At 37.2% G+C, this 21931-nt stretch overlaps 2 long non-coding RNA genes across 2 annotated transcripts in view; both read left to right on the top strand.

The window, feature by feature from the left end:
- The window catches only part of LOC128928848 (uncharacterized), a 68304-nt gene that overhangs the window by 8086 nt on the left and 38287 nt on the right, over positions 1-21931 (top strand). The window lies entirely within an intron of this gene.
- On the top strand, positions 10945-18616 carry LOC144577569 (uncharacterized). The gene is made up of 2 exons (XR_013521741.1): positions 10945-11046; positions 11915-18616. It is a non-coding gene; the product is annotated as an uncharacterized LOC144577569 (long non-coding RNA).

The following is a 21931-nucleotide window of genomic DNA, read 5'->3' as shown; positions in this document are numbered from 1 at the left end:
CTGATCTAGACACCTCTGTGCTCCTGAACCATGGCAATGATTTTGGAAAGTATAAACCAACAACAGTCAAAACCTAAGAACCATAAAACAAATAAAGCGAATCTTGAAATTTCTCTGTGGTCAATGTGGGTCTGTTGGAAGAATAAACCCCAATTAAATTTATCCGGGAGCTAAGTGAGAGCACTCACAGAATAAAGGGGATCGTGAACAAGTGTGCTGCTATTGTTACGAACTCTCTGGCTAACGGATGGAAGACTTTTCTCTTTTTCCAGTTTGGTATTAACCTCTTTTCATTGGTAAGAAATAGGAATATAGTAATAGCATCCAGTGTTTTAGTCTAAAAATAGGCTCTGAAGATTGCCTGGCAAAATAGATAAAAAACGTACTGCCTATCTTCTTTCACTAAATGTTCGACTGTGCATTTCTGAAGACAGATAAACCCAGAATGCTTATGGATTGCTTTTTCTTCAAGCCGACCTAAATGGTTTTATAAGGTCTGTCATTGCAGACCAATATGAAAGAGAGAGAGAAAGAAATCGACCTGCTGTCACATGAGAGATCTGAAATATTAGATCGTTCCCGGAATACAGGGACCACTGAGCATGCCAACCTACTCTCAGCTAAGCTTTGTTGGAGGAAAGAGTGACAGCTATTCATTAGAACAGAAAACAGGGTACGTACTTTAAAGATGAGGAACATGATGTAAATATTGACTCATCTCAATTTTTAAGCTGATGAAAGTGTCTGTAATGTTAAGCCCTCCTTCTGCAAATTGGTCCTGTCAACATGAGATGACAGGAGGAGTAGATACTGACAAGAAATGAGAAAGGATTTACTGATGGAGTATTTGTATTTTTTTCTCATTTAAAATACATGGAGATACTTTATAAGTCTCCGTAGAGCAGTGAAAGCCAGGCTTTCAATTCCTGGAGGAGGTGGACGGGCACAATCTCTAACTCCTAAAGAAGGACCTAAATAACCATGTTCTTTCCAGAGAAAGATAGCTATGCTAATGTTTTAGCTTTGGAATTTTCATTTAACTTACCCAGATGAACAAGTTTATTTCTCTTTTTAGCAGCTGCTGGGAATGTTCAAATTCGAGGTCTGAGGAAAGTACTGGAAACTTAGAAGTTTGCATGTGTGTCAGGTTTTTTCAAGTCTGTCCTTCGGAACAATAATGATAACATCTTTAGTCCCCATGATAGAAGGAGGCTTCCACTAACACAGAGGAAATCCATTTTTTTTTTTTTGGCTAATTTCACTGACTCATAAGGGCATCAGGAATCAACTTACCTCAGAGTCTCTATCTTCTTATCTTTAAAAGTGCAAAACATTTCCTTGACACCTGCCTTAAGTCATTGTTTCAAGACTTGATTTAGAAGCACACACTGAGTTTAAAAGCTTCCTTAAAAGGGAAGTTGCTACAAGCCTTAAAAGTTTCAGGCACTCAGATTCCTTTGCCATTCTTCTGATAAAGGCCATTGGGGCTCTTGGGCACATCCCAAGTGGTAGTATTTCAGGTCAATTTTCAAGATAAACGAATGATACAATACAGTCAATCAAATGTGTGCACTCTCTTTTGTACAGAGGTACATAAAAATGAAACTTAAATTATACCCTGGAACATTTTGTGCTTCTATGCACCTGTATGTTCCAAGTATGATTCATAGTCAGTTAGATTCTGGGTCTAAAAGTAAAAACCTCCCACTTTTTTTACTTTTTGGCACCTATCACACATTCAAGTCCTTTCAGCTTCATAAAGAAAGGACAACATACCGAGGTAACAACACATGGCTGCAGAATTGCTTGACGTAGTAGAATATATCAGACGATTACTGAGAGATGGATGACTCACCCTCTCATTAGGAGCTAGAGGCAAAAAATCACCAAAGCAGCCTTTCTAGGCATTTTCTTCTATCTTTTTATGATTGGTTCAGTAAAATTTTGAGAGTCAGCCCTGACTCTGAGCATACTCCTGGCAATTTAGTATTATGCAAGTATAGGGCAGCTTGTAAACTCACAGGTGAAGGGGCTGGGAAAAAGGAAATTTAAAGGGCTTAGCTGAGAGATGAGAGGAAATTCATATGATATTAAGGTAATAGACATATCTGTGGTTGAATTATGGCTCTGTCTCATTTACATGATTTTAAGCGAGTTTTGTAACCTCTTTGAGCTTAGTTTAAGTTTCATTCTCTTTCTATCTTTCTATCTCTATGTCTATCTATTTCTACCTTGATATTCCCTCTCTCTGCCTTTCTCATCTCACAAAATCATGTGCTAATTTCCATGTTGTTATAACCCCTCAGCGCAGCAGACTTCAAACTACTAACATAGTGTCAGTGAATGCGGAGGTGGGATGAGATGGCCCTGGGGAATGTGTGAGCACCTCCAGCATTCCAATAGGGGGAACCACTACAAGGTGCAGCACTTACTGAGACATCAAAGGAGGTGTGGTTGGATCATACTGAGGAGGAGGAAGAAGAGAATTTCAGTGTCTTTGAGACACTCATTAAAAAAACCAAAAAACAAAAAATCCCCCCAAAACCCAAAAAAACAGAAGGTGTCTAACTCTAGAAACTGTGACCAGAGAGAGCATCTCTTGTTTTTAAGGCAATGAGAATGTTGAATGAATTATCCATCCTGGGCTCTGAACCAGGCTCATAGTGATGCAAAGTTGAGTCACTTATGAGAAGTTGAGTAAAATCGAGGGAAGCTGTGAGTCGTCTGCATTATTCCTGACTTTCCTAGGAATAAATACAATTACATTTATTCACTTTCAGAAGTGCCAGGCTACAGGCTAGATTGTGCTAATACAAAAGTGTCTCTTTTCCCAAATTCTGTATGAGATACAGAATACAGATATCTAGACAAATCAATGCTGGTATTATAGATGGGTTTGAAGATGAATCCCATGTCACAATGGGGTAGCAAATTTTCACAGTTTACCTCGGAGAGGTCAAGGCACTCTTTTTTCTTTTTTTCTGGTTCAATCTTGATTTCTTTATTTTTGCATTTACATACATTAGGGGTGGCATTAAGAGGTGGAGAACAAAAACTGTCTTGTTCCCAGTGGTCTATCCACTTGACAAGATGGGGAGGAGCAAAATTAGGGAGCTGTTGTTGAGAGTTAGAATTCGATATAAACAGAAACCATCGGAGAGCACACAATTTAGTCATTTCTCACATCAACACACAATATTTTCAAAGCTAGGAGGTACTGAGTGGCAGAGACATTGCTGGTTAGTCTGTCCCTAGCATGCGAAGCATGTTTCACTATAATTGAAGAAGGGAAAGTAGAACTGGCCCTTTTTAAAACATCGGATCAGAACCTGTGCGACCTCCTTGTAGACGCCTGCCCGGTACCCGATCCCAAGTAACAGCTCGAGAGTTGGAAGCTGAGTTCAGGTTTATTGGGACCAGCGAGCAGGCCAGGAAAGGAAGGAGATCGGGGTTGGCTGCGACTGCGCAGCTGGGGTAGGAGGGTTTTATAGGGGGGCTGACGGGGCGTGGACACAGGGCTGGCGGGGTGTTGTGGGAGCTTAGGATAGGCTGTCCGTCTCTGGGCAGACTGCTGAGGTAGCTCAGAGGGTTATGTGTCGGTTCAGGATAGGCCGAGGCTTGGCGGGCTTTTCTGCTGCGATGATTGGCTGCTTGCTGTTGCCGGGCAGAACAGAGCAGTGCCTGAGGGTTTTCTTCCGGGCGGGACTTTCTACCGAACAGAACCTACATTTGAAGGTTAGGGAATTTGGTATTTCCATCTTGCTGTAATCTCATAGAATGCAAGAGGAAGTGTTGGGTTTTATGGTGTGCCTCTGTTGTTCAGGAGAATGGCGGGACACAGCACAACAGGTGTCTGGCCTCCATCACGAGCTGCAGGGCTCCAGTCACTCTTTAAAGAGGGGCTGATCATTCTCAATCTTGAAAAATGAGCAACTCTATAAAAGAAACCAGAACAAAGAAGAAAATGGTGGTGGGGATGGAAGAGAGGAGAGTATTTCAAACAGAGTAGCCCTACTCACAGTAAAGGAAGCAGTAGTATTTAGAGTAGCGTCGGCAAAAAAGTGTGTAGAAGGAGTGCAGAGATGGCTCCCGCTGCACAGACTTGGCACTGGGGCCATCGATGTTGGGTGTGCACTGAGGGGGTAGTGGATTGGGGTATGACATCTCTGTTAACTCTTGATACTTCTCCTTCATGTCATCTGGGACACCATTCTCCGGGAACATTGAGATAATTTCACTGAAGACCATGTCATTTGGGAACTGTTCCTTGGAAGACTTTTTGTTGCCTTCATTAGCATCTTGCTTTCTCTTTGTTGTTACTGACAGATCTTTTTTGCTGTCACCCGGCTTTCCATCTGAAGTGTCATCGTGCCCTTCCTCCTCCTCATCTGAGTAATAATTCAGGGCATCTACCAACTCCAGAAAAACAGCATCACTAATCGGGATGGATCCAGGGATCATCCCTTCTTTATCATGGTTTCCCATCGGAGGTATTGATGAGCTCCTCAATAAAAGTCTCATCATCTTCTTTGACTTCATCTTCCATGTGGGGAATATTGCACAAAACCGTATCATCTTCTACTATAAAGTTCTGCTGGAGAGGGGACCAGGAATACATGATGGGAACCAATGCAACTATGTTCAATGACCTTATTAACATACATTGGCTTGCAAATCCCTGGAAAATGCTCTCTTTTAGAGAAAAGGGTGTCCACTCACAGGCTTCATTGACTGAACAGGTTGGACCTGAAGTTTCTTACATTCTTCATTGAGGATGTGGGTTTTTTCTTGAACCTTTGCAAAATTTGCCACATACAAGGTCTTTGCCTGAAACTGTTTAAGTTGTCTAAGTTGCATGTATTCGGATCTCACTTTTCTTTTCCAGTAAGTGATACATTTGGAGGTTGGGGGATTTGGTATTTTCATCTTGCTGTAATCACATAGAATGCAAGGGGAAGTGTTGGGTCTTATTGTGTGCCTCTGTTCAAAAGAGTGACAAGACACAACAACAGAACAGGTGTCCAGCCTCCATCCCGAGCCGCCTCCATCCCGAGCTCAAGGAGCTCTTTAAAGATGGGCTGATCTTTCTCAATCTTGAAAGATGTGTTAGAATTTCACAGAGTATCTGAAGTCGAGAAAATCTTAGCATGCAAAGGCTTGGAATGGGAACCAGCGTGGTGTGTTTGAGGACCCACCAGTATCTCAGTACGAATGGGATGCAGACTGTGAGGGGTGATTATACATGAGTATAGACATAGCAGATGGGGGCATGCCTCTCCCGAGAGGCAGAGCAAATGAGATAGACATATGAAAGGGATATGTTTTTAAATTTCAATAGTGCTTAGGGTACAGGTGGTTTTTGGTTACATGGATAAGTTCTTTAGCAGTGAATTCTGAGATTTTGGTGCACGCATCACCCAAGCAGTGACACTGTACCCAGTGTATAGTCATTTATCCCTTCCCGCTTTCCTTTTCCCCTCGAGCCCCTAAAGTGCATTATATCATTCTAACGCCCTTACATCCTCATAGCTTAGCTCCCATTTATAAATGAGAACATACAATATTTCATTTGCCATTCCTGAGTTACTTTACTGAAAATAATGTCCTCTAGCTCCATCCAAGTTGCTGCAGAGGTCATTATTTTGTTCCATTTTATGGCTGAGTAATATTCCATGATGCATTCATAACACATTTTCTTTGTCCACTCATTGGTTGAAGAGCATTTATTTAGGTTGTTTCCATGTATTTGTGATTGTGAATTGTGCTGCTGTAAACATGCAGGTGCATGTCTCTAGTTTTCAGATAATGACTTCTTTTCCTTTGGGTAGATACCCAGTAGTGGGATTGCTGGATTGAATGGAAGCACTACTTTTAATTCTTTAAGCAATCTGCACACTGTTTTCCGCAGTGTTTGTAATGGTTTACATTCTCCTCAGCAGTGTAAAAGTGTTCCCTTTTTACCACATCCACACCAATGTCTATTTTTTGATTTTTTAAATTATGGCCATTCTTGATGGAGTAAGCTGGTATCTCATTTTGGTTTTAACTTGCATTTCCCTGATAATTAGCAATACTGAGCATTTTTTTCATAAGTTTAATAGCTCTTTGTACATCTTCTTTTGAGAATTGTCTATTCGTGTCCTTTGTCCATTTTTTAATGGGATTATTGATTTTTCTTACTGATTTGAGTTCCTTATAGATTCTGTATATGAGTCCTTTGATGGATGCATAGTTTGCAAATATTTTCTCTCACTCTGTGGGTTATCTGTTTACTTGCTGATTATTTATTTTTTTGTGCATAAGCTTTTTAGTTTAATTAGGTTCTATTTATTTATCTTTGTTTCTGCTACATTTTCTTTTGGGTTCTGAGTCATGAATTCTTTGCCTAAGCCAATGTCTACAAGAGATTTTCTCATGTTAGCATCTAGAATTTTATGGCTTCAGGTCTTAGATGAAAGTCTTTGATCTATCTTGTGTTGATTTTTGTATAAGGTGAGAGATGAGGATTCAGTTTCATTCTTCTCCATGTGGTTTGCCAGTTTTCCCAGCACCGTTTATTGAACAGAGTGTTCTTTCCCCATTTGATGTTTTGGTATGCTTTGCATTTGGTTTTATTTCTGGGTTCTCTATTCTGTTCCATTGATCTTTGTGTCTATTTTTATACCAGTACCATGCTGTTTTGGTAAGTATAACCTTGTAGCATATTTTGAATGTATAAAAGGGAATTTCTTATAGGAATTGGCTCACTTGACTATGGATGCCAATAAGTCTCACCATCTGCAGCCTGCAAGCTGGAGACCCAGAAATGCTGGTGGAGTAATTAAAGGTCTGAGAACCAGAGAAATCAATGGTATAGTTCTCAGCTTGAGGCCAAAGGCCTGATAATTATTGTGGCCAAAAGTCTAAAGGTTCAAGAACCTGGAGCTTTGATGTCCAAGAGCAGGAACAGAAAAATATTCCTGCTTCAGAAGAGAGAATGAAATCACCCTTTCTCTCTCTTATATTATATAGGACCCCCAAATGAAGTGGATGATGCCTATATTGGTGAGGGCAGATCTTCTTTACTTAGTCTCCTGATTCAAATGCTAATCTCTTCCAGAAATGCCCTCAGAGACTCACCCAGAAGTAATGTTTTACCATCTATGTGCGTGCCCAGTAACACAGTCAAGTTGACACATAAAATTAACTTTTACAGAAAGCAAGTGCATAAGGGTCCTATGCATCCAGCACAAAAGTGTTATTTTGTCATACAGAAAGCAACAATGCCTGGCTGAGTAATGCTGTCACGCCATTGGTGTGAAACGAAAGGGAACTATGTGGGTGGAGAAGTGATGAGGTTTGCCCCGTAAATCTGATATTCTCCTGAACGGTGTTCTCTATGAAGTGCTGGTGTTCAACTCTTCATGAACCCATTTCTCAGGTTAATCACCGTCCACACTGAGACCCTTCCTTGATCAGCCTATTTCTTTTTTTTTTTTCAAAATGTTCTTATTTGAGTTTTCATTATTTTTCTAGAGGGCTTACAATAAAAATAGTTTCTGCTTCATAAATATGTATTTCAGCTTCAGGTTTCAAAGATACACCACATTTGCTTTCCTCTGTGTGAATTTAATTCTGACCATAAACATCTATCCTGCCCACAGGATGAGAAGAAATTCCACCCCAGTAATATTCTGGGTTTCCTGCTATTAGAGTTCAGGACAGTTCTTGGGGTAATAGCTAGCATAGAGGATTAGGGAGATTCCTCATGTCATGTGATCTCCTTTTCCAGCTTCACTTGTTCATTTTACCATAAGAATGTGTCTTCATCACCACAGTAAAGGCATGGAAAAATTTGGAGAAATCAAGGCTCAACCTCCCCACACGTATCACATAGATTTTCTCTCCTCAGGTCTGACCACTACTAGGGCTTCTTCATGAGAGTATGACTGTGAGACAGAAACTTACATCTCTTCCCAGGCTCCCAGAAACATGTGCCTCTCTGCTTGGTAATCTGCTTGAAATAAGACAAAAACAAACAAACATCAACAACAACAAACCCCATGAAAAGATAGGGAATCACTTTTTAAATATTTTTCAGTCATCATTTTAAATATTTATTGTGTTGGGGTTTCTGTTCCCACTCACTGGGCTATGATCTTAGGGGAGCAAGATCTCTCTTGTTTCTCAAACAACTGGCTGAATGCCTGTGTGCAATACAGTTTTTATAAACATGTGTTGAATAATTTCATTTGTTCTAACCCACTAAATAAGATTTTACCAACTTAATTTTGCCAAAAGAAGTAACCTGAATGTAATTTTTTGGTATTTAGCAACAACTTTACAACCAAAGAGTTGAAAGAATTGTAAATATTCTAGCTAGTTTTGCTCACGGCATCACAGGTGGTTGTTGTTATAAAGCACCTGAAAGACAAAAATTAAAGTATCAGGAGTTCTAGATTCGGTCTTTTTTTCCTCTACGCAGGATTTTAAAGTTCTTAAATCATACATATAATTAAGTCTCTAGGTTTTCTCTCTGCCAAGACAACTGATATTTTCCTTTCCTCTTTGAACCAAGATACTACTCTGGTTTAAAAAGTAAAATGTATTTGGTGGGGGGGTGGGTACAGAAATAAAGTTTAAAATTCTCACCTTTACAATGAAGTTTTTATCTAAGTGTGTGAATGATTAGACACTGATTATTTTCTTCTCACAAAGGGATGGCCTTAAAATGCTATTAACTAAAAGCTATATGGGTGCATGGCTAGTCAATAAAGGGTAGATTTGCCGGCAACAAACTGAAAAGCCCACATTGAGCACGACACCAGTGAAATGGATCAGAACATGCACGTGGAGATCACACTCTTAAGTTAGAAAAGGTTTATATTTATTTATACGTCAACATTTTTAAACTCAGAAAAATCACCTTTCTCTAATTTAAATAATTCAGAGAAGGCTGTTATTTTACAGGGTTGCTGATAGGCTCTTGATTGTCAGCATTTCCCAGGTCCAAATGCTATTTTTCAGGTCCAAATAGGTATTCCTGTAATCATCACACCAAATTAATTATGTCTGACCACTCAACAATCATCTATATTAACTCTCTCCTATAGTAATCTCCATTTTATTAGCATACAGCTGCAATTTTCTCTTGTAGACCAAAGTTGTGTTTAAAAAAAAGGGATACATAGGCCGAGCGTGGTGGCTCAGGCCTATAATCCCAGCACTTTGGATGGGAGGCCAAGGCATGTGGATCATGAAGTCAAGAGATCGAGACCATCCTGGTCAACATGGTGAAACCCTGTCTCTACTAACAATACAAAAATTAGCTGGGCATGGTGGTGCACACCTGAGTCCCAGCTACTTGGGAGGCTGAGGCAGAAGAATTGCTTGAACCCAGGAGGTGGAGGTTGCAGTGAGCTGAGATTGCGCCATTGCACTCCAGCCTGGGTAACAAGCGAAACTCTGTCTCCAAAAAAAAAAAAAAAAAAAAAAAAAAGGCATACACTTTGGATTTGGAAAAATTCAGTGTTTCTGGCAGAAGAACTAGGGCAAATTTCCATACGTCACTCAGGCTTAGCTTCTCTGAGACAACAGCACGTACTCTTGGGGGTAGTTATGAAGATCAATCCAATGCAGTGATTTTAAAATGATGCTAGACAGAGTCCTAAGGATTCCCTAGTAAACGGGGTCTTTCAGATCTCTTCTAGACTATGGAGTCTATGTGTTACTCTGCCCTTGCTTCTAGCTTGGTTTGTTATATTAATAAACGAAATTGGCCTTCTTTCTGCCTTGTATTTTGTTTACAGAAAGATTCTGCTCTTAACACGATTTTTCAATATAAATAAACTGACGTACAAAACATTGTGTAAAAGGAAGAGAACTGTTATCATATTGTTGTTTTTAATTGGGCTATGAGGTTAGGTTCCACTATTAGTACTACATAATACCTTTTAAGCAAAAATATTTTTAAGTGTATGAGTGTTTAGTTTCTTTTGACCAGGCTGCCTGAATTTTCTAGTTCATACTCTTTCACTCCCCAGCGATGTGGCTCGGCACTAATTGTTGTGCTTTGATCAAATGTGATTTATGCATGTGTATATTTCAACACTGATTTTTAAAGACTGATTAACAACATCCAGAGGCTGGCTGATCAGCCAGTAAGAGTGTTGCCTCTGCTTACTTAATGGTGGTCTTAAATACTCACTTTAAGAAAAATAAACCTTGAAGTCAATAGTGCATTCCAAGAGTAGTTCTCAATATTCAGTGTAATATAAGACTCAGCACATCTATTCATTGTCAAGTTGGGGTTTTATGTTTAGTTTTTCTGAGGCTGTTCATAGGCTGTACCTACATACTTTACAGTTTAAATGCAACACTGTGATACTCCCAAGGGTCTCAGATCTTATTTGCTTTGGACAAGTGAAACTCACTATTTGGACACATCAGTATAGAGTCCAATTCTCTGGAGGACACTTGGATTCTCTGGAGGATGAATTTTTGCCTGGATTCCGGGCATTCAAAGACTAACATCATCAGTAACAAGTTGTTTACTAAAATCAGGAGCTAGTTTTAATAAGAGAGAAGCATCGAATAGACCTGATGTTTTAAACTGAGAGTTTGTTCAGATGAACAGAAGAACCATTCTGTGGAGCACCCTGGCTTTTGAACAGGTCTTCATTTCCATATGAGGTATGCAGGGATCCTCTTACCCAAAGTATCTGATATTACATGTGTATAATTAGTGTAGACACAGCATTAAGTACTCTTGCAGTTTATAATTTGTTTCAGTCTCATCTTTCAGTTCCTTAAATATAATCGGGGAAGATAGTTACCTCAACCAAAGCAGACTGAAAGAGACATCAAACAGATGTCACTTAACTCCAATAGAACAGGATTGGAGAAACGTTACATAATGTTACAATTCACCAGCTGAACACCAGGCAAAAATTCAGTTCTTAGCTTACTAGGATTTCATTTTGCAAAGAAAGAAGACTGCCAGAACCAAGGAGGGGGAACAGTGGCGTTCATTTTGAACTGAGATAAACACTTCTTTGTGAGACCAAGGTACTACCTTCATAATTTTCATGTGTTTAAATCATGTTGCTATGTTTTACAGAGGAATTTTGTTACATTGAAAACAACACAGTGGTTCTTCCTCATTTAGAGTTTTGCTTTCTGAGGTTTCTGTTATCTGCAGTCAGTGGAGATCTAGAAATATTACATCACTATTCTTGTATTTTGGGACCACTAAGTCAAACAAGCACTGTGGTACTGTGAAGGTTTATCTGCTCACCAAGACAGTTGAGAGACTAAGGACAATCCAGGAAGGCTGGAGAGCAGGATGGCATGGGATTTCATCATGCTGCTCAGAGTGCACACTCTCTAAAACTTAGGAGTTGTTTGGTTTTGAATTTTTTCACTTTCATCACAATGCTTACCTCATTCACCTCACTTTTTCCCCTCATACAGGCATTGAATCATCCCACATCATCAAAAGAAGAAGGCTGAGTACAGTGTAACCTATTTTGAGAGACAGAACCACATTCACATAAGTTTTATTGCAGTCTATCATTATAATTGTTCTATTTTATGATTAGTTATTGTTGCTAATCTCTGACTGTGCCTAATTTATAACTTAAACTTTATCATAGGTATGTGTGTATAGGAAAACAAATGGTATTACGTAGAGTTTGGTATTATAGTATCCGAGATTCCAGGTACCCACTGCGGATCTTGGAATGTATGCTCTGTGAGTAAGAGGGAACTCCTCTAACCAATAGCTTGTCTTCAAAATGCATTTTAAGACTTGTCTTTTGCCTTTCTTACCTTCATCCTTGAAACACAGTTTAAAACTTGGGTTCCCTACCTACCCACCAGACATTCCCTTGCACTGCTAGCTTATCTAATTATGTGCTTGCTTATAAATTCCAAGGACTGATATTCAGATGAACCAGGCACAGAGACCCAGCTGCAAAATTCCGGAGATTACCGCCAGGTTGTTAGTCTACAACCCAGCCATCGTCAAGATAACATCAGCCTGCGTTCCCGCTGGACTATGACTCAAGACAGCCACCAGATCAAGGCACAAAGACCTGGCACCCAGCACTACCCCTGCATGCCTCCCCCTCTAAGTTCCCCTTTATAAACGCCTCTCACCAGCCTAAAGTTTGAAATGGTCTTTTAAGGGCATGAGGCTGGCTGTGCCCCAGCTGTTGACATTTGAATACAGTAGCTTTCCGTTCACCACACCTCGCTTCTCATGTTGTCAGCTTCTGAGCGGTGAGCAGCCAGACTTGCGTGTGGCGATGCTACTGTATGACTACATCAAACAGAAATGGAGACCAAAGACGTGAATGAGGAGAGTAAATTAGTAGGAGAAGGGGGAGAAGCAAAGACAGCCTGGAAATCACAGAGCAAGGTATGAATAACCAGAGTTTTGGGAGAGGAGGGGCAGTCTTCATAAATGCATTTTGATATTTACTTGGATGTCATTTGGGGAACAAAAAGAGCCATAGAAAAACATTCTCATTTTGGGTTACTCTGAAAGGTAAAAATAGGAAACAAAATATACGTACAATGTGTACCACAGATTATATCCTTATATCCTTTGGGAAACTTTTAAGAATTAAAAAAGTGATGATTCTCATCTTCCTACTGGTAACAACAGCAAGACTGAGGTATAGAAAGTAGCTTTCTCTGTGGACGCTATGTACCAATACAAATCAGAGCCAAACACTCCAAATCCTACATTTTTTTCACGTCTTATACCAAGTTGCTTGCTGGTATTCTGATGCCCAAGCCCGTCCTTCTTTCTCCTCTTAGATGAATCACATTTAATCATAGTGTGAACAGTATAGAACAATATTTTGGCAATCTGCTACAGAAGCCATAATCAGAGAAATTATTAATAATCCTGGCAGGGACTGAGTGTATTAATACACTCCACCTATAATGTGAGAAAAACACTGTCTCGCTTCCATGAATATTACATGCTTTGTGAGGCATCACATCAACGATATATCACCTTTATTGTCAGCTTCACAGTAAAGTCTGATGGCATATTATAAATGGTGTGAGACACCAGTTGGGGAGCCAGCTGATGGCTTTCTTAGGTACTAGACAAAGGTCTAATGGATAGTCGTTTTCCAGAATTGTATAATTTTGTTTCACTTTGCATAAATATTGATTATACAGCATACATGTGCTCCTACTGATTAGATGGAATGGGTCTCAGAAATGTTCTCTAGACTACGAAAATGCTTTTTGAAATGAGTTTTACTTGCTTCTTTAATATCTACTAAGAAATCCCTTCGGCCTTCAAAAGGTCCAATAAAATTAGTGCCCAAACACAAAATTTGGACGGGATTTTCTTCATCCTATCTACTTACCAATGTGACATAATCAGATTCTAATATAGCGAGTATCAAGTACTGTTTTTATTTCCATTTTGTATTTAGAAACCTAAGACATTGATGAGTTATAGCTGGTTTTGCTAGATGTATGCCCTGAATGTTTTCACAGCAAGTATATATCAAAAACGGCAGAGGAAGCTTATAGTTAATTGACTACCTGGAAGTCTTTTTTGGCATAAAAATTGCCACGTCTATTTATGTTAGGAAGTTTTAAACCCTCAGAAGTAAATATATCAATTACTAAATATTATCTCTCCTTCTGCAAGAATTTTTTTTTCCTTAATTGATTTTCTTAAGGATTTGGTAATAGTATCTCTATCCTCTCTCCTATCACACAATAGTTTCCTTCCAATCTTCATGAAATTACCTGCAATTTAATTTATCTATCACCCAGGAGCACTGCAAGTCACATTATCCGTGGTTCTAATCTCAGATTAAAAATTGAAGCATTGTGTGATACAATTACAAAGGATATGAAATAACTTTAGTCTTTTAACTCAAGTGTAACTCTTCCTTTTGAATTTATCCAAAGGATTCTGTTTATTATGGCTTTGGAGATGACTCAGTTTGAAGAAAAAGGCAATAAATAAATAAATTAATTAATTAAAAAAAAAAGCCAAACATTGTCTCACCTACTGCCTATAACTCATCTTAATCCTTAGTTCATAAATCTGGGTTTTCGCCTTTCTCAACTTCTGAAAACAAACCCAAACCTTCATAAATGCATTTTCTATTGATCCGGTGGTTATGAAAACCTTTACATTTTCACTAGGGTCTACCATTCATGCCTATCTCCTAAGATAAATCACAATTTCAAACTGAGATGAGCTAATCTGGTTCAAACACATTTTGAAATGGGATCTCCCTCCATGGAAAACAGTTTGGATTTGAAGGGAGGATCAGTCTTGAAAAAAGTTTTATGTTTTCCCAAGATCACCAAGTGAGATTTTGCTGTGTTGATTTTCTTAGGTGCACTTGGTTAGGGTAGAAAAAAGTCAATCTGTCAAAGTTAGAGTGAGCTCATAGAAAGTCAAAAGTTCATGGGATGAGGCAAGAGCAGGAGGCGAGTTTTGCCTGGCAAGAGCAAAGTGATGGTGTTGCTGAGTGACAAACTGCCTGATTAGAAGAGACTGGGGAAAGGACAGGTGAAAGGGTTTTGGATTTACGTTGAGCTACAAGAGGTGAGACAGGAACTGTTGTTTCTTTATGTAAGAAACAATGTCATGAAGCGGCAGGCCCTGCAGTTTTATGCCAGAAGCCAGTGAAAGATGGGTTGGGGTTGGGTTAGTGACTGATTCTTGTAGGGCGATTGAGTTCTGGTTTGAGAATAAAACAGAAAGCAGCAGGAGCAGGATCGTGTAAAGCACAGTTTGATTCATCTCTTGATATTTCTCTTTTGATTAAAAAAAAAAAGCAAATAGTAACACTGACCTTTAGCCATCAGCCATTTCCTTAAAGCTGCATATTTAATTACCTAGCACAGTGGTTAAGAACATAGGTTCTGAATTCAGATTGCGTGGCTTTAAATTCCGGCCCCAGCATTTACTATGTTATCACTTTGAGCAATTTACCTGTCTTAGTCTCCTTTTTGTAAAATGTACCTACCTCATTATTAGGAGAATGCATTTTCTGTTTTCACACTGATATAAGAACTGCCCAAGATTGGGTAATTTATAAAGAAAAGAGGTTTAATTGACTCACAGTTCAGCACGGCGGGAGATGCCGCAGGAAACTTACAATCACAATAGATGTCAAAGGGGAAGCAAGGCACCTTCTTCACATGGCGGTAGGATGGTGAAATGATCAAGAGAGAGCAGGAAAAACTACTTTATAAAACCACCAGATCTTGCGAGAACTCACTCACTACCATGAGAACAGCATGGGGGAAACTGCCCCGTTGTTCAAATACCTCCACCTGGTCTGTCCCTTGACACGTAGGGATTATGGGGACTATAATTCAAGATGAGATTTTGGGTGGAGACACAGCCAAACCATAGCAGAGCACTAACATTAGGTAACCCATGTGAAGTGTATAACATGGTGTCTGGCACCTAGAAACTATTTTTTTAAGTATTAACAATTATCATTATCTTAAAATTTATGTGAAATTTTAATTTACTTGATAATATACCTGATTTGCTTTGATATAACAATAAATATGTAAATTATTTAATACTCAATAAAACTGTCCAGGAAGTAGTCTGATGGTTACATGTTGCTTTCTGTATGTATATCTGTTATGACCCAGCCAACCTTGGTGGCATATGTATTCCAGTGTTAGGAGCACTAGAGTATGCAAGAATGCTGGTCTCTTATTTTTGCCTGCTGGGATTGTTGGAAAAAGAAGCCTAAGAACTCCATTTATTTTAGGGACTGTTCCCTGAGGATCATTTACTAGCTTGGACATTTTTATGCACTTGTCATGTAAGAACTAATCCTCAACTTGACAGGTGACTTGGAATTGAACCCCACCAGCTAAAACTTGTATCCAGCAATAGAAATGGATCTGTAATTAAATCCCTTGTTTGAGTTACCTCTGAGCCATGACCAAAGGAAAATCATCCCCATAACATTTTCCGGGTCATTCTTTACACCAGAAAAGGAAAATATCAAGCATCCGAAGGATGAATTTGAAAGTCAAGAATTTTCTCACCCCCACCCCATCCCTGGAACTCTCAAAGGAACTAAAACATACTCAAAGAACTCTATGACAGAAGGAATGGTGACTGCCTTGCATTGGATGCATCTCTGGTGCCCAAGATAGTCCCTGACACGCATTAGGTGTTCACAGTACAAGTTGTTGAATGAATGATTGCATAAACATATCCTTGGCTTGGCAGAATAAATTAGGAAGCTGAGATTAGTTTTACTGTCAATAGATAATTTGAAAAAAGACAACATAATATATAGACAGCATGCGTTAAAAACAGTCTATTAGACGTGTTTCCAGTCATTTATCTTGTTGTATGGTTCAGGTGATGACCAGCTGTGAAGAATTCAGATTGACTGTATTTATGCCTGAGGAGGCAGTATATGGTCCGAAGAGCTTTCTGTAAATGAAATTGCATGTTTTTCCACACAGTTGAAGGATATATGCCAAGAGTTTTGTAAAGTACCTAAAGTTACTTCTTTCCTATGCTAACATGAACCATCTCAACAGCTCAACAGACAATCTGAAAACTTTATTGGAGACAGGCCAAGTCTCCCCTGTGACTATGACCTGCTCTCTGCCAAAGACTGGAAATGCACATTGTAACAGAAACCCTGTCAAAATTAAACTTCTTTGATAATGTAAATGAGAAATTTACATTGGGTATTAATGACAAAACTATACTCAAACAAGAGGATAGTTTAAATTGGAGCAGCAAAATTATTCACACACACACACACACACAGAGAATTCCTAAACATTATTTTTTTTGGGGGGGGGTCGTATTGCCTTGATTTATAAATTTTAACTGTTATAAGTAAAATGAGTTATTTTAACTAAAGTTATCTATTGAAGCAATCTATATAGAACATGCCAACCCATCTACTCAACTATCATTTTGTCAAGTTACTGACCATCTTTTAATTTACACCCGTTCTTATCACTGGTGTAACTTAAACTTTCAAATTCAGGGGTTTTCTGTAGGCAAAGTCTATGACTCTCCTAACTTTCTTCTATTTATCTATGGACTTTAGGAGATAATCTACATCTTCTCATGTAAGTGTGCCATAAGTGACAAAACAACAATCTAAAATTAAATGTGGCAACAACTGGAGACTCATAAATCCTTTCTCTTTTTCTTTTTTTTTTTTTGAGACGGAGTTTCACTCTTGTTACCCAGGCTGGGGTGCAATGGCGCGATCTCGGCTCACTGCAACCTCTGCCTCCTGGGTTCAGGCAATTCTCCTGCCTCAACCTCCCGAGTAGCTGGGATTACAGGCACGCACCACCATGCCCAGCTAATTTTTTGTATCTTTAGTAGAGATGGGGTTTCACCATTTTGACCAGGATGGTCTCGATCTCATGACCTCATGATCCACCTGCCTCAGCCTCCCAAAGTGCTGGGATTACAGGCTTGAGCCACCACACCTGGCCTCATAAATCCTTTCTAAATGCAAACATTTTATGTGTTGAACTTCAAAAATAATTTGTCTTTTCATAGCTAAAACCACTTGAAACTCTTGAATATAGTCTGAACAGTTAAATTACATAGAAAGATATTCAGATATTAAATTTTCTCTTTATTTTTATTTTTTGTCTTTAATAAAAGACAAAAGCTACCTTCAAAAATTCACACAAAAGTGAACTCCTCAAGCTTAACCAGTCAGCAAGATTTCCTTTAGCCAGAGACAGAGAAGTGTTTTGAAATGCCCTATTATCATGATAGCTTTGTTTCATTCTTTAATACATTCAATAGATTTTGTTTCATACAAATGAGGATACTTTATTAAATATAAACATGTTAGCTTCTTGGTAAACTTTTCTCTGTTACTGTTATATCAAGTAGACAGATTTTTACAGAAACAGAGATTTGAACAACACAACTAATAAGCATACTCAAATGAACCCATACATTTTTCTTTTAATTCTTCAAAGAAAAATTAGAATAGACATTCTTTTCAACGATTATGGTAGATTTTACTAATGTTCTCAATTATATGATTCCTCATCTTTAAAAATATTATTCCCATCTGTGTCATGCCTCCTGGTACACTGGGTATATGTAGCTGCCCCAATGTCACACTTGGTCAAATGACTTGCTTTTTCCAAGAGAATATAAAAAACCCAGGCACCAATAAATAACTATAATTTGCTTATGTGGTTTAGTTTAGTCTTAGGAGTTTCTGCTCTTTGTCGTACAGACAGCATGTTCAGATAGATGCTGATCCTTCACTGTAGAGTATGGAATGGGAAGAAATGGGGAGCTCACCTGAGCCCAGTTAACTTAAATAAAACTGGAGCCGATTCTCAGCCTTTCAACCATGAACTAAATAAAAGTTTTGTTGTTGCATGCTATGAAAAATTGGGATATTTATTTTTATAACAAAAGATGACTGATATAAGCACGTTGAAGATATGCTTACATTGCTAAATGCTACAATACAAATTGATTCTTATCAACTTAAAAATTCTACATATAGAATTTTTTCTCTAAATGTATTGTAGATAATTTAAATACATGTATAAAACATATGTATTTGGACTTTGGAAATAAAACTTACATGTTTCATGGCTCTGAGGAGAAATCAATAAATTTTTTAAATATGTAGGAATGCACGATAAAGTAACATTATGTATCAAAATCGAGGAACACAGACCAAAAAATAACCTGAGGGCAATTTCCAGTCTTAAATGTATATATTAGAAAATGAAGAGGGTAAAAAATAAATGAATCAATTGTCCAGTTTAAGAAGTTAAAAAAAGAACAACAGAAGAAGCAGAGTACAAAGGTGAAAATAAAGATGAAGGCAAAAATCAATTTAGAGCTAAAAATAGTTCACAGTCATAAAAGTTGGTTCTTTTAAATGCCTAGTAAAAGGGACCACATCTGGCAAAATAGATGCCCTTTCAAATAAAAAGAGTAGACTAAAAAAAAAAACCCAGCAATATGAATAAAAAGGGCCATCATAGTAGGTACTACAGTTTCTTTTAACGGCAAGAAAGAATCCTGTCAAATTTATTTCCAAAAAAACTAAAAGCTAATATTACTAAAACAAACTCAAGGAAAGAGATGTTACAAATAGTTTAGAAATTAGAGGGGTCATTTGAAAATTAGCCAATTTAGCATAGACAGATTAATAAGTGAGTTTGCTTAAATAGTAGAATGTGTTCAACATAAAAATTCTTTCAGAGAAGAGAAAAAGACAGAATGTCTTCTAGCTCATTTCATTTGAGTAGCATATTTAGCATATTTTTATACCAAAATTAGTGAGGAATGGCAGAAGAATAGAAAGCTTAGATTCTCATTTCCTCACATTTTAGTTTGAGGAAGAAAAAAAAACACCTCAAATATAAGAAGGCCAAACTCAACAGAGAATAAATATAAGATTTGACTTATCTTAGTAACACAAAGGTGTTTTAATGTTTAAACATCTTTACATCTGTGTGGATATAGGCCTAACATATGAGAGTCAATTACATATATAAAATAAAGCCAAAATATTAAAGAATACACTTTGTAAAAACAGATAAGTGATAACATTTACAAAAATATAAAGGCTTTGGTTAAATATCTATAAAGAAACTGTGTAAGGCATGCAGAAATTATAAAATTGCATCAAAAGTCAGCTCAATGACTGAAATAAGTGGAGATAGCTCATTTTCATGAAAATAAAGAACTGATGTCATAAAGATGTCTGTTCCCATCACTTTACTCTGAAGATTTCATAAAATCCATATCAAAATCAAGACAGTTTATTGTTTATTTATTTATCTATGAGTACAAATTCACTGTACCAAACAACATATTTTATTTATAAATGCTTGACACACACCGAAAAATGAAATTTGAAAGATATCTTTTACAATAGCATCTCAAGTAACAAATATCTAAGAATATATATGTAAGATTTTATATGTATATAAGATTTCCATATATAAAATTCAGTCCTTATAAAGAGATTTAAATACTACTACACAGATGATTATAAAGCATTCTGGGAATAACTAATAATGAAAAGACATCATTTTCATAGATTGAAAGAATCAACAATGTAGAGATACAGATTTCCCTTTGATTGTTTATAGTTTTAAAGCAGTTTTAATCAAACCTATTATTCACATATGTATGTATGTATTGTATCTGTAAATTGAAAAGATTATTTAAAACATTATATAGAAATGCAGAGATCTAAGAATAGATTATATGCCCTAAGAGCTTTAAAAATGGTATGAGAGCTTATAATATTTGTATCATAATTAAAATAGTATAATGTTGGACCAACTATAAACAGTACAAAAAATATGGCATAAGAAAAAAAAGAATCATATCCACATCAAGACTTAATTTGAGAGAAAGGTGAAATTTCAGAGTAATGGGCAGAAAGTCTTTTTAGTAAACAAATGGAAACAATTTGATATTCAGAGTTGTAGGGGAGCAGGGCTGGGGAAGAATCTTGGCCCCGACCTTATGCCATAAAGGGCGAAAATAGCAATTTCACATGGAGTATATGCTTAATTATAAAAGAGCACCAAATAAATACTATATGAGCCATGAGCAACTTTTAGAATATAACACAGAAAAATTCTTTCATGCTTTGTTGTCGGAAAATATTTTGTAAAGAGTATACAAAATGCACCAATCACAAAGGAAAATATCAAATTTGATTGCATTTATATTTAGAACTTCTGTTCATGGGACAGATACATAAATATATACACATATATAAATAGACACACACAGGGAGAGAGAGAGAGAGAGAGAGAGAGAGAGAGAGAGAGATTGAAAGAGAGGTGCTACCATTAAGAGAATGAAAAGGCAAACCACACAGTGAGAGAAAATATGTACAAAAAATACAACCAGCAAAATATTATGTAGAATATTAAGGAATCCAGAAATTCAATAAGAAAAAGAGACATCTAATAGGAAAAATGGGCATTTACAAAGAAAAAATATGGATAACCAAAAGACATATAAAAATGGACTCAATATTATTAGTAATCAAATAAATACAATTTTAAATTGTGATATATTACTACCCATCCATTAGAATAGCTAAAAACCTTAAGAAAATTAAAACAAAAATTCACTCAAAACAAAAACTCAGTAGATGTGGATGAAAATATAGAAGAGTAAGAAATTGTATATATTTTTTATGTATGTTCAAGTTCACTCATTCATTTCAGCATTTTTCTATTAAATTTTAATGTATGCATTCTTTATGACTCATAAATTTCAATTTCAGCATTACTCTAGAGGAATGTGTGCACATTTGCAGCAATTCATGTAGATGCTATTCTTCATAGCTCCAAACTGAAAACACCTAAATTTCTATCAGATAAATTCATTGTGGTATACATTCATGCAGTGGAATACTATACAGCAGTAAAAATGAATTAACTATACCTAAATGTTACAACATAAATATATCTTAAAAGCTTACTGTTGTTCAAAGGAAGCCAGATACAAAATAATACTATATTTTTCCACCAATAAAATATTCCAAAGCAGTAAGATTGTACTATCTTACTGATAAACACTTAGATATAAAGCACAGCAGGGTAGTGATTATCAACACACTGATTACACTCAGAAAGAAGAAAGAGGTTGTGATTGAAAAGAGGCATTTGGAAAACTTGGAAAAAAGCTTTGTTCTATTTCTTGGTGTTTCCATTACAATATTTTATGCAGCTGCACATTTATATTTTATGCACTTCTCTGTATGTCCCACTTCACAGTAAAACAGTGTTTTCAAAAATGCATATAGAAGTTGTGAATTGGCTAGATGGTCCAATATATTTTTGAAAAAGTATATTTAGGAGGGGCAGATAGAAAGACTTATAAAAAATACAACTAATCAAGAGAGCATTGTGTGTATATAGAGATCAC

This window comes from Callithrix jacchus, chromosome 8 (genome assembly GCF_049354715.1).
Source record: "Callithrix jacchus isolate 240 chromosome 8, calJac240_pri, whole genome shotgun sequence".
Taxonomy (NCBI): domain Eukaryota; kingdom Metazoa; phylum Chordata; class Mammalia; order Primates; family Cebidae; genus Callithrix; species Callithrix jacchus.
The sequence above is the reverse complement of the archived record's forward strand: the minus strand, read 5'-3'. Positions and strand labels throughout refer to the sequence as shown.